The sequence below is a fragment of the Vulpes vulpes genome, chromosome 5 (assembly GCF_048418805.1).
Source record: "Vulpes vulpes isolate BD-2025 chromosome 5, VulVul3, whole genome shotgun sequence".
Taxonomy (NCBI): Eukaryota; Metazoa; Chordata; class Mammalia; order Carnivora; family Canidae; genus Vulpes; species Vulpes vulpes.
The window spans coordinates 42,727,466-42,740,777 of record NC_132784.1 but is presented as its reverse complement, the minus strand read 5'-3'; the positions used below and the strand labels follow the sequence as shown (position 1 = coordinate 42,740,777).

At 40.4% G+C, this 13,312-nt stretch overlaps 1 non-coding gene across 1 annotated transcript; it reads left to right on the top strand.

Annotated features, from left to right (window-relative positions):
* Nucleotides 1-1,016: 1,016 nt before the first annotated feature.
* Nucleotides 1,017-1,123, top strand: LOC112919355 (U6 spliceosomal RNA). Its single transcript, XR_003234886.2, has one exon. It is a non-coding gene; the product is annotated as a U6 spliceosomal RNA (small nuclear RNA).
* Nucleotides 1,124-13,312: the final 12,189 nt, after the last annotated feature.

The window sequence follows — 13,312 nt, the reverse complement described above, 5'->3', positions numbered from 1 at the left end:
CTGCGCCACCCAGGGATCTTTATATGATGTGTCAGTATTCGTGAGAAAGTTGAAAACGTGCTTTATATGATGTGTCAGTATTCGTGAGAAAGTTGAAAACGTGCTCTCAAGTGGTTAAAAGGAAACACAGAGTGTCCAACTATGACTCTTTAAGATAGAAACTAAAGACTGTTTTTGAAAGTTGAAGTTAGTCCTGAGAAAGACGAGGAAGTTTTCCTAAATTTTATTTTGACCAGCAGAGGATCAAAATGCCTTTTGCACATTATGGTGGAAGGAAGAGACAGTGTTTACAAAATATTTAAAAAGTCACAGGGCAGTTCGACTGTGGTTTCATATAAAACGGGAGCAATGTTAACGCCTTGTGGCCTCTTGTTCTTCCAGGAGCAAGACATGCACAATGTCTGAAGCAGTGACAGTTTTAATTTATCTTTCCTCCCTGTTTTGATGGGTTGTCCTGAGTTTCTTCCTTTAGCATGGTCCCCTGAGGCTTGCCTTCATCTGAGTCCCTCCAAAGTCTCCCCTCATCTCTGTCACATGCCACAGAAGCCCCCTGAGTTCATCTCTTATTGGGGATGAGCAGTCAGAGTGGGGCCAGTGGAGGTTCTCTCCCCAGGAATGGAGCTCCATTCAGCGTGGAGCTCCTGCAGAGATGGACATTGCGTGACAACTGGTTTCTGCTTTTATATGCCAGCAGACGCGCTAGAGGTTAAGAGACATAAAAAAACATCTACTTAGCTCAGAATATTCCCCAGGTACAATCCACCAGTCAGAGATGGATTTATGTAGAGCAAACACACATTAGGAGGGCTTAATCATATTAGTCATTCACATTTTAGGTTAACATCCAGTTCAGTTTAAAATATAGTTTTGGGGCACCTGGCTGGCTCAGTCAGGGGAGCATGCAGCTCTTGGTCGCAGGATTATGAGTTCAAGCCCCACACAGGATATAGAGATTACTTAAATAAATAAACTTTTTTTAAAAAGGGAGGGGGATAAAATAAGATGTAGTTTTGTTTGTGCTGACTTTGGCAATACATATATTAAAATTGGAACAATACAGAGATGATTAGCATGGGCCCTATGCGAGGATGACACACAAATCTGTTAAACATTCTATATTTATATATATTAGAATTATATATTTGTAATATTAAATATAGATTGTATACACTTATACATAATATGTAATATTGTATATATAATATGGAATATTGCTAAACCACAAAAAAGAACAAAATCTTGCCATTTGCAATGACATGGAGGGAGCTAGATAGTATTATGCTAAGCAAAATAAATCAGAGAAAGACAAATACCATATGGTTTCATTCATGTGTGGAATTTAAGAAACAAAACAAATGAGCAAAGGAAAAAAGAGAGAGAGAGAGACAAACCAAGAAATAGACTCAACTTGAAAGAACAAACTGATGGTCACCAGAGGGGGGAGATGGGGGGATGGGGGAAACAGGTGATGGGGATGAAGGAGTGTACTTGTGAGGAGCCCTGGGTGTTGTATGGAAGTGTGGAATCACTATATTTTACACCTGAAACCAATATAACACTGTCTGTTTACTACCTGGAATTTTAAAAAGAACTTAAAAAACAAAAAAATGTAGTTTTGTTTGAAAAGAGATGATAAAGTCAATTGAAATTGCTAGGCAGGTCTGAATGAGCTTTCACACAGATTCAAGGTAGCTAATGAGATGACACACAGGAGACATTCAATAAATATTTCTGAATGAATAAATGAATGATTCAGAAAGGAAAACAGAAATGGCCTTATTTGCAAATTCTTCTCAGGTTGGAGAAAGGAACAAAAATGAGGGAAGCTGCCTGTTAGACTATGTTCATGGCTGAGAATACCCTCTGTAAGAACGATGTCAATTCTCTCCAGATTAATCTATAAATTCAATAAAATTAATTTCAAATTCCATTGAGGTTTTATATGGAACTTAATAGGCCAATGTTCAAATTTCCAAGAAATCAAACCTTTTATTTCATGAAAAATGTATGGGATGTTGTTGTTCTAAGAAATATCATTACACAGGAAACGAATATAACACTGTACGTTAACTGCACTGGAATTAAAATAAAAACTTAGTTAAAGAAATACCATTATAGAATGTAATGATTAAGTCATTAAGACTTTGACTTGGTAAAGACAAAAAGATAGTTAAAACACATTAGAAAGTAAATATGGAAATCTGATATATCCCTGAGCTAACAATATAAATCAGTAGGGAAGGAATAATTATTCAACAAATAGTTTGGGGTCAATAGGTTATCCATATAAAAAATATAATGTAGACTCTAAACTCACACAATGTCTAAAAGTCTATTTTAAAAGTATTAAAACCTTAAATGTGAAAAACAAATTTTTTTAGTTGCAGAAAAAAATGTAGGAGAATAAATTTTTGGATCATAATATGCAGGAAGGAAGTCTTGTATAAGATACAAAAAGCATAAACAATTAAGGGGGATAATCAATTAGTATAACTAAGTCAGTCCTTAAAACCTCTATGATAAAGGACACCAATAAAAAGTGAGAATAACTAAAACCACTAAATCATACACTTTTTAAAGGGCTATTTGTATGGCATGGAAATTACATCTGAATAAATCAAACTTTTTTTAAAGATTTTATTTATTTATTAATGAGAGACACAGAAAGAGGCAGAAACATAGGCAGAGGGAGAAGCAGGCTCTCTGTAAGAAGCCTGACAAGGACCCCAGGATCATGACCTGAGCCAAAGGCAGATGTTCAACTGAGCCATCCTAGGTGCCCAAAAGCTGACCTTTACAAAGTGAAAAGGCTTAAAACAACAAAGACTTACTGCTTCACACCCTTAAAATTGACAAAAATGTTAAAGACTGACAATACCAAGGGTATGCACAGGTGTGGTGTACACTGTCAGAAAAAACCTAGTGAGGTTATAAATTCTTACAACTACCTTGAGAAGAGATTTGTCAATTTCCACCAAATGTGAAGATGGTGGGACCCTATTACCCAGGAAGTTCATTTCTACATATATATGCTGTAGAAACTTGAACACATCTTACCTACAAATCAAGTACAACATGTTTACAGCAGCATTGTTTTATTACCAAAAACCTTCATAATCATCTAAATAATCACCAAAAGGAAAATCCTTAAATTTAGAATATTCATAAATGAAATGGCTGCACGAATCATCATGGAGATAACAGGTTGTTGCCTCTGAAGAGAGCTGGAGGGGAGATAAGTCTGAAAGAGGTACAAACAGACACAAACAGAGCTTCAACTCTATCTCTAAAATGTCTTATTTTGAATTTCCAAAATCCGAGATAAATATAACAAAATGTTGTTTTTAAAATCTGGGTAGTGTTACTTGAGTGTTTATTGTGCCATTTTCATGTTTTGTATATTTGGAATAATTTCATAGGAAAGAAAACATGTTAAGTGCTTAATAAACATGGTTCTGAGATTATAGTAAATGATGCCTTTGATGTGATTCAAGTATCAGTTCTATCTGTAAAATTCATTATCAAAAAATCTTAAATTACAGGAATAGTAGTAGATAGTTTCAGTTATGCGGGATCAAGACATTCCAAAAATCTGCTACAAAATTGTCCCTATAGTAAATGCAATACAGTAAATATAATACTGTATTGTGGGTTTTAAAATTTGTCAAGAGGAATGCCTGGGTGGCTCAGCCGGTTAAGCATCTGCGTTCAGCTCAGTCATGATCCCAGGAATGCCCTAGAAATAAGTCCCATAAAATGAAAAAAAAAAAAAAAAAAACTTCTCTGCATTCTTAGTAAGGATGAAACACAGAATCATTATTTAATCCAATCTACTCTTCATCTCCATTTTAATGGAGCTCACTGTGTACTAATAAAATAGTGTTATTGTTAATTGTTCCTTTTATCTTTGAAAACCAGATCATGTTCCTTCTGTGACTCGTCTAATATGTCATAATAAGGTAATAGTCCCAATCACGAGCCAGTTTTTTTCCTAGTCCCTCAATTTACTTTTTTAGATAAGACCCAGCTGTCAGTACCCTGCCAACCCCCAGGAACTCATCAATGGAGCTGCAGGCACCCACTGGGTTTGTTTCCTGTCTCATCACGTCCTTTAGGTGACTCCAGCTGTGGTCTCTTTCACCTTTACAGAGATATGAGCAAATGAGAAAATGGGCCAAGGGAGAGCATTAAGAATCACGAAGGGTGTGAGGCTGACAAGACCGTGAGCGGGAAATGCCTGGTAATCTTCCAACCCTAAGGGAGAATGGGGCAAGGAGAGCAGATGCATAATGTCACAGGAAGAAGGTCTTAGCCATCTTCAAAGGCTGGAACTTTGGCCAAACTTCACACTGAAAATTTGAATAAGGGTATGGGGCACGTGGCTGACTAAAGCCGGAAGAGCATGCACCTCTTGATCTTGGGGTCACGAGTTATAGCCCCACGTTCAGTACAGGTATTTTAAACAAATAAACTTTTAAAAAAGAGAAAACATAAATAAAAAAGGGTAAATACAAACACCTTTATCTAGAAGCAAAAATCCCAATGCCACATTCATAAGGACTAACTGAATTAGCAGCCATGTGTTAATTTTTTGAAATTTAATGGACCAGAAACTCATTGTCAGTAAACAATGAATTATGGTCAAAAAACAAAACAAAACCAAAAAAATGCCACTGCAGTAGCAGGCCGACTCTAGAAGGAGGAAAGTGGTTGCTGGCCAGGCCCGGGGGTATAATAACACTGTCTGGGGCACTGCATTTAATTCTGGACACTGTGTTTTAAGAGTTGTTTGAACGCATGTAAAGAACAGTAAAAATGGTGAGGAAACCAATAACTATTTTATGAGGACGAATGGATGTCAGCAAGGAGTTGAGATCAAAGGGCAGTCTTAATCCTGCTGGACACAGACAGTATCTGTGGTCCTGTTATGGGGCTGTTTGATTCATGGTGGGCCCACAGTAAAAACGATCTCTCATGCTGGTGCTAGAGAAGATGACTGGTTCATCTTTCCAAAATGTAAAAAAAAAATTTTAGGAGTCACCGAATTGATATGGTTCAAGTGCCTAAGAATAAATAAAAAATGTAATTTACGTTAAAAGATTAAACGTACAAAAGGGCAGCTGGCATCGTTCTGTATCTTGATTGTGGCAGTGGTGACACAACTCCAGACGTCTGTCAAAATCCGTCAATCTGGACACCAAAAAGAATACATTTTAATGTTTATGAGTTATAAAATAAACAACCAAAATATGTTAAGTTTAAAATAAAACAAAGCTCATTTTACCCAAAGAGAGCTTCTTGTTTACACTATACCACATACCAATTCCAGAGTAGAAGAAAGAAGCTAATGAGAGCCCAAGCAGCTCACTTCTCAATGCCCTTGTGGTGGCTGATACACATTCTGGAGATATTAAGAAAGAAAAGGTCCATGTAGGTCTTTCCAGAAATGGGAGGCTGAGAAGAGGAGCCACTTTCTCTTCCCATTCTTGGTGTAGGACAGCGAGAGCACATGTAGACTAGAATATGCTATAGGACAGGTGCACCAGCCTTGTTGGCCTCTCAGCCTCGGACGCCTTGGCTCCTGAAAAAGGCATCATCAGTGACGAGGTGTGGCTCTCACCCCCTCCACCACGCTCCCTGAAAACTGCAAGATAGAACAATTGCCCAGTGGCCCCCCAACCAGATATATTAAACCAGATGCCTTCCACTCAGAGATCATCATACAAAGCCCTTCGGGCCTTATGAACACCAACAGCAGCCCCAAGCCCTGCACGTCAGCCACATCCCCCAAACTACCAGAAGCACGCACTAACCTGACCTGATTTCCCTTCCTCTGCACCCTCCCAAACCTGGGTTCTGTGGAACTTGCGGTGTATCATCAGAAACTCCCTTTCTCCTCCCATTCTTCTCTTTTGCTTCCCACTTGAAACCTGGTCATTCTGTTAAAAACATCTCTTCCTCCTTCCCCGGTGCCCTCTGGAGTGGAGCTGGAGCTCTCTTTTCTCACACACCCCAAGTATAACTTGGGGTCTGGAAATGGGATGCTGTTCTTCTGTCTCCCCACTGCTGAGAGAAAACTGTTAATTCTCCTCCCTACACCTGATTCTCCCCCCAGGGCCTTCTCAGCCCAGGAAACCACACAAATACCCAGGAGATTGTTCAAGTCAGAACTCTAGCAGTTATCCTTGATCCTGTATCACACCAGCGCCCAGTCCATCCTGAGACCTGTCTGTTCTACCTCAAAATCATATCCCAACCCTGTCCACTTGTTTCCATTTTCACCATCGCCACTGTACACAAGCCACTCAACCATGTCCTCTTCCTTTACACCCTCCTCTGGCCTGTCTCCCCACACTGGTCATCTTCCTTCAAAATGGCTAGGATATCACAACTCTCCCCACCTTATTTCTTTTTCTTTTTTTTTTTTTTTAAAGATTTTATTTATTTATTCTTGAGAGATAGAAGGAGAGACAGAGCCAGAGACACAGGCAGAGGGAGGAGCAGGCTCCATGCACCGGGAGCCCGACGTGGGATTCGATCCCGGGTCTCCAGGATCGCGCCCTGGGCCAAAGGCAGGCGCCAAACTGATGCGCCACCCAGGGATCCCCTCTCTCCCCACCTTAGAACTCAGAAAGAGTCTTATTTCTTTCCTTATAAACTCCTGCACGATCTGGGCCCTGCCTGCCTCTGTGTCCTCTTCTTGCACCACTTCCAGCCTTGTCTGCTGCATTGGGTTGAACTGCGTCCCCCAAAATGATATGTTCAATCCCTAATCTCCCCCCTCATACCTGTAAAAGTAAACCTATTTGGAAATAGGATTGTTGCAGAAGCAATCAAGTTGTGCAATCAAGTCATCACAGAAGGCCCTAAATCCAGTGACTGATGTCCTTATGAGAGAAGAGAAAGATCACGTGAAGCCACAGACACAGGGAGAGCCCCACACGAAGGACGGAGGTAGAGATGGAAGTGCTGCCTCAACCAGCCAAGGGTCACCTGGCATTTCTGGTGACCACCAGAAGTTAGAAAGAGGCAAAGAAGGATCCTCCCTCAAGAGCCTTCAGAGGAAGTAAAGCCCTGCTGATAGCTTGACTTGTAACCTCTGACCTCCAGAACTGAGAGGCAATGAACTCCTGTTGTTTTAAGTCACTCAGTTTCTGGCAATTTGTAACAACAACCTAGGAAATGAATATGCCCACTAAATTCAAGTCACAAGGACTTCTTTGGTTCCTTAAACACGCCAAGCTCATCCCTGACCTAGGTAGGGGCTCTGTCGCAATTTTTTCTCTTTGCCCAGAATGTTCTTCTTCCCACCTTTATATGACCAGCTCCTGCATGTCACTCAGCTGTTTAAACATCACCTCCTCTGTCACCACTCAACCTGAAAGAGCCACCAAGTCATTATTACGTCAACCTATTTGAGTTATTTGCATAACTTGCAGCCAGCTGTCTGATATTTTACATGATTGTACGTTGTCTGTGTCCCCCACGATAAACTGCGCTCTATCTCATGAATAAATAAAATCTTGAAAAAAGAAACAAAGAAAGAAGGAAGGAAGGAAGGAAGGAAGGAAGGAAGGAAGGAAGGAAGGAAGGAAGGAAAGCAGTGACGGTGCCTATCTTATTGCTGTCTCCTGGATCCCAGACAGCGCTTTGTTACGCAGTTACATAGGGCAAAGTGGTCTGGGTTCACCCAGGACTGTCCTGGTTTTAAACCTTAGAGTCCTGTGTCCTGGAAGGCTGGTGATCCCAAGAAAGCTGGGATAACTGACACTGTCAATCCAATGACCTATAACACCAAAAACTGAATGATTGAACCTTTTGAAGAAATTCTTACTCTCTAAATAAAATCTGACATGATGGGTGTAGTTGAATGTATTAGTCACGAGGTGGCACTAGACTTCTAGATTTATTAATAGGCCAACTTTCATTGCCGTCACCTCCACAGGAGGTAGCCTTCCATCCTAAAATTGTCAAGATATTCAGCTGTTTTTCATAGTACTAGTAGAGTCTTCTTTAAGATTGAAGTATACAACTACGTACCTCTGAAGAATGTTTAATTCCTTTGTATATTTCTGACAATCACTTAATGTTTCCATGTAGAAAAAAGATATATCTATAAATACTATGGCTAATTTGTATTTTAATTTTTTTTTTCTGAAACTCATGTCACACTGACATGAAAATTTCGGACAGATGAAATTGTGACCATGGTAACATCTCTTATCCAGGGATTTAAAATAAAGCAAGCAAGGGTGCCTGGGTGGCTCAGTGAGTTGAGGGCCTGACTCTTGATTTAGGCTCCCGTCATGATATTAGGGCCTTGAGACTGAGCTTAGTGCTTAGCATGGAGCCTGCGTGAGATTCTCTCTCTCTCTCTCTCTCTCTCTCTCTCTCCCCCCTCTCCGCCCCTCCCTCCACTCAGGCATGCACTCTCTCTCTCCCTCTCTCCAAATAAATAAATATGTTATAAATAAATAAAATAAAGCAAGTATTTATATATTCACCATAGTTACCACCTGAAGATTTTGAGAGTGCAGAAAAAAAAAATCAGTTTGCCAGAAAAATCTGATGTCAGAAATGTTCCAAGAGAAAACTTACTCAGGTTTATAGATTTTAGGGAAGAGATAATCCCATCTGGGTTTCATTTCCCAGCAGAACCTCATAGTCACCAAGTCGAAAGGGTTTTTCCCTTTCGAGATCAAGTTAGCTCATTCTGAGCTCAGCAAGATTGTGACATGGTGTTTGACAACTTATAAACATATTTAAGCAATATTTACATGCTATTTATAAAGAATATACGTTTGTAGATGAAGTAAAAAGCATGAGCTGACATAGTGTGCCCAAATCATCATAACACTGTCCTTTGGGGAGAAAGTAAGGGAATGTCATTACTAATATTATCACTAATAATATATTTTTAAAAGATTTTATGTATCTGACAGAGAGAGAGAGAGAGCACAAGCAGGGGGAACTACAGAAGGAGAGGTAGAAGCAGGCAGGGAGCCAGACACGGGGCTCGATCCCAGGACGTGGGGATCATGACCTAAGCCAAAGGCAGACGCTTAACCCACTGAGCCACCCAGGCATCCCTATTTATTTGTTTTTGATGAAAAACCTGGTACTTTCTTGTGTGTGCCAATGTTTGTTATATTACATTCATTTGATTTCTTTCTTTTTAACTTTTCCAATTACAAAAAGAAGAAAAAATAATAAATTAATTGGTATGGTCCCCAAGGATCAGCTGACTTTCCTCCAATAAGTCTGTCAAGTCCAGGAATGAAACAGAATATGTCCAAGATGAAGCAGCTCTTGGCCCCCTTGTGTGGAACCTTCAGGACAAGCGTACCTACCCAGGATGGATTGTTTTGATGAGAGGTTCTAGTGAGTCTGTGGATAAGTGAGTTTACTTCTTTTTAAACTTGTTATTGGGAAAGAATGTTTTGCAAAATGGAGTTCTGAAGAGAGCATTATGTAGATAATGGTCCCCACGCTACAGAGAGACCAAGGGTGGGCAGAGAAGGGAAAAGCGATACGAAGGCTGGAAAATGAGTCGATGCAACTGACGACTGTTCACCAGAGACCAGTGTAAGATGACAGACTCACAGGGAAATCTCTGGCATCTTTAAAATGTTCTTCTTGTGGTAACGGTTTTGCCTTTCACAAGTGCAACATAATGCAGGGGAGAAACCCAAGGTCACCAGCTCAAACAATGCAGGAAGAATTCCGGGGGGTTATTCCCCACTTTCAGTACCCTCAAGAGACTTTTGATAACTTCAAAGTAGCTACTTTTTAGAGAAAATACTTTTTTTTTAAAGTAAACTCTTCACCCAACACGGGGCTTGAGCTCACGACCCCGAGATCAAGAGTGGCATGTTGTACTGACTGAGCCAGGACCCCCAGGAAAATATATTTTAAATGTTTCTTTATAGTGAGATTTTTTTTCTTCACTATTCTTCAATATATTTATATCATTTCTTTGGGTTAATTCAAATTCAATGAAAAATTGCTATCTTGGGGCTCCTGGCTGGCTCACTCTGTAGAGCATGTGACTCTTGATCTCGGGCTTGTAAGTTCATGTGCCATGTTGGGTGTAAAGATGACTTCAAAATAAAATTTAACAAAAAGAAGAAGAAAGAAAGAGAAAGAAAGAAAGAAAGAAAGAAAGAAAGAAAGAAAGAAGAAAAGAAAGAAAGAAAGAAAGAAGAAGAAGAAGAAGAAGAAAGAAAGAAAGAAAGAAAGAAAGAAAGAAAGAAAGAAAGAAAGAAAGAAAGAAGAAAAGAAAAGAAAGAAAGATTGCTGTCTTATCGTCAGCGAGGCTCAGATTCACGATCCTAATTCCCAATCAGGAAGCTAAACCACACACAGAGGTAAATAAACTAGAGAAACAATACAGGTAGCCAGCGTCTCATGAAAGATCAATAGGGGTGAAGATATGAAGCTTCCAGGGGCACCTGGGTGGCTCAGTGATTGAGCGTCTACCTCTGGCTCAGGGTGTGATTCCAGGGTCCTGGGATCGAGTTCCGCATCAGGTTCCCCACAGGGTGACTACTTCTCCCTCTGACTCTGTCTCTGCCTCTCTCTCTGTGTGTGTCTTTCATGAATAAGTAAATAAAATCTTAAAATATATATATATATATATATGAAGCTTCTATATAATGAAAGTTTATTACACATATACCATAACTTTGTATTTAGTTCGAACACTTTGAATGAAACGTTTTGTAAAGTTTAGTTTATAATAAACTTTAGTTTATACTTGACTCTTCTATAATACAAAATCCAACTTAGCCTTTTCTTCACGTTCAAAAATGTTGGTTGTTTTCCTGAGCGATGAGTAGAGAGTGGCCTTCTCAGGAGCTAAGTGTTGTTTGCTTCTTTGTTTGTCTAGGAACTTAACTGCTTTTCTTGAAGGCTACCTTGTTATTGGAACAGAGACAGTAGTTAATTCTTGATTTGTTGTTCATTTAGGGATGCATTTTTTTAAAGATTTTTATTTATTTATTTGAGAGAAAGTGAGAACCAAAGACAATCACAGAGGCAGAGGGAGAGGGAGAAGCAGATTTGCCACTGAGCAGGGAGCCCGATGCGGAGCTTGATCCCTGGACCCTGAGATCATGACCTGAGCTAAAGGCAGATGCTTAACCGACTGAGCCACCCAAGAGCCCCTAGGGATGCATTTTTATATATTTGTTTGTTTCTCAGATGTGTATACCATTGGGGTGGGAACATCCATAGGCAGGTTGGATTGTGCCCACCCAAAGCATCCATGGAGTTCTCCATAAAATCCCACAATTAATTTATTTTTTTTTTGTCTTTTAAGATGAAAACAATAAGATACCCTTCAAAAATGACATTTTCCAAGAGCTGTGGGTGCAGAGTCATGGAGTCGAGTACACAAATCTTATTTTTATTTGCAAGGCTGTAGCTACGGTGGTTAGAAGCACAGACTCAGACAGACCAGCTGAGTTCTGTAGAATATGGGGCAATTTACATGAATCCCCCCACACCTCCATTTCCTTATCTATGTGAAATGGCCATGATAATAATAGTGCTTACCACATCGAGTCTTCAAGAAGAAAAATATGAGTCAGTATTTGCAAAGTGCTTAGAACCACGTCTAGCACCTAGAAAGCACAGGTGTTATGATATAAGCTACATCGTAGTAAAAAGAAATCTAAGGCAACATATTTTGGGTCCATATTCCTTCAGGGCATATATGTTCTTGCTGTTTTCTCCATGATTCCAAGAAGGGATGTGTATCTGGATGGGTAAGCCTGCCCAGGGCCAGTTTCCCGGGCCTGTGACCTGTTCAGGGACCCCCAGGGTCTTAGAAGGACCCCTTGCCCAGTTTAATGTTCTGCTGTCACTGTCTTGAAATTTTTTTAAAAGATTTTATTTATTTATTCATGAGAAACACAGAGAGAGAGAAGAGAGAGAGGCAGAGACACAGGCAGAGGGAGAAGCAGGCTCCATGAGGGGAGCCCGATGCAGGAGTCCATCCCAGGCCTCCAGGATCAGGCCCTGGGCCGAAGGCAGGCGCTAAACCGCTGAGCCCCCACACTGTCTTGAAATTCTTAGTGATGGTCCTGATTCTTTCTAAATTCTGTGTTCTGTTCCACGTTGTTTGAAGCCCAGAGGCCCAAAGTTGGTCCTCATGGCCTCTCTGCTCACAGGTTTGGGGTCAACTGTTTTGGAGGAAATTGAAAGCTCTGTTGAGCTCATTGCTCTATCTTTCTCCACAGCACCCAGCAGACTGCTGCTGGGGTGCAAAAGGCTTACTTTGCTCTCTTTTCCCTGCCTCAGGTGCACAAAGGGAACACACCTATAAATATGCATTTTTAGAGAGGAGAATAAAGGGCTTGGCCTTTTTGCAAGTGCCACTCACACAGAACTATGCTTTATTCAGTTCTGGAGTTAAATTAGCAAGTCCAGAGTTTCTCTTCTTCCTTCAGGATCTTTCTTCCTTAGGCAAGTGACTTGGAGGGTACAGGATGAAGCAGGAACAGAGTCTTCAATCCGAGGGGCGTTATCTCAGGCAGGCAAGTCGTTTAAGCTTGCCTGGTCTTGCTTCCAAATTGTTTTCAAATGAGGAGAACAATAGTTGCCAGATACAGAACAATGTGAGATCAGAAAATAATGCATGGAAAAGCGTGTTATCACCTGGAAGGCGGGGGTAGTAGTCACAGCATGAAATCGTGCCTTCTGCGTTCTTTCCTGGGGTGACAGTCACAAAGGCGCTGACTCCATTTTCTCTCTTTTTTAAAAATTATTTTATTTTATTTTATTTTATTTTATTTTATTTTATTTTATTTTATTATTTTATTTTATTTTTAAAACACCATTTTCTCAATTGAAATTTCGAGTGCCCGGGACACGGAGCTGCTCCATCAAAGTCTTAAAGTAAAAGCTCAACAAGGTGCACACATGGATTAAATCATCACTACTGATGCATCTTCTCTGAGTGAGTCACAGAGAAGACACCCAAAAGTGGACTCAGAAACGTGCATCTTCCTCAAAGGGCTCCCGTGATAGGTAGGGGTGACATGTAAGGGGGAAATGATTACCATACAGAATTCTAAGTATTTTAATGAGAGAGAATATAGAAAGTGCTGAGGCATCATCTGTTTCCTGCAGGGTCTTGGGGAAGGCGTCAAAGAGAAGGCTCTTGGAGTTCACCATTTGGAGAGGGAGAAGGGTATTCTGAGTCAGAGGGGTCTACCCCTCCCCGCCGGAGGGCATTTGTGGAAAGAAAATAAGAGACAATGACTAAAACAGGAGGATGAGGTGAGGATGACTTCTGCAGGTGAGGCTT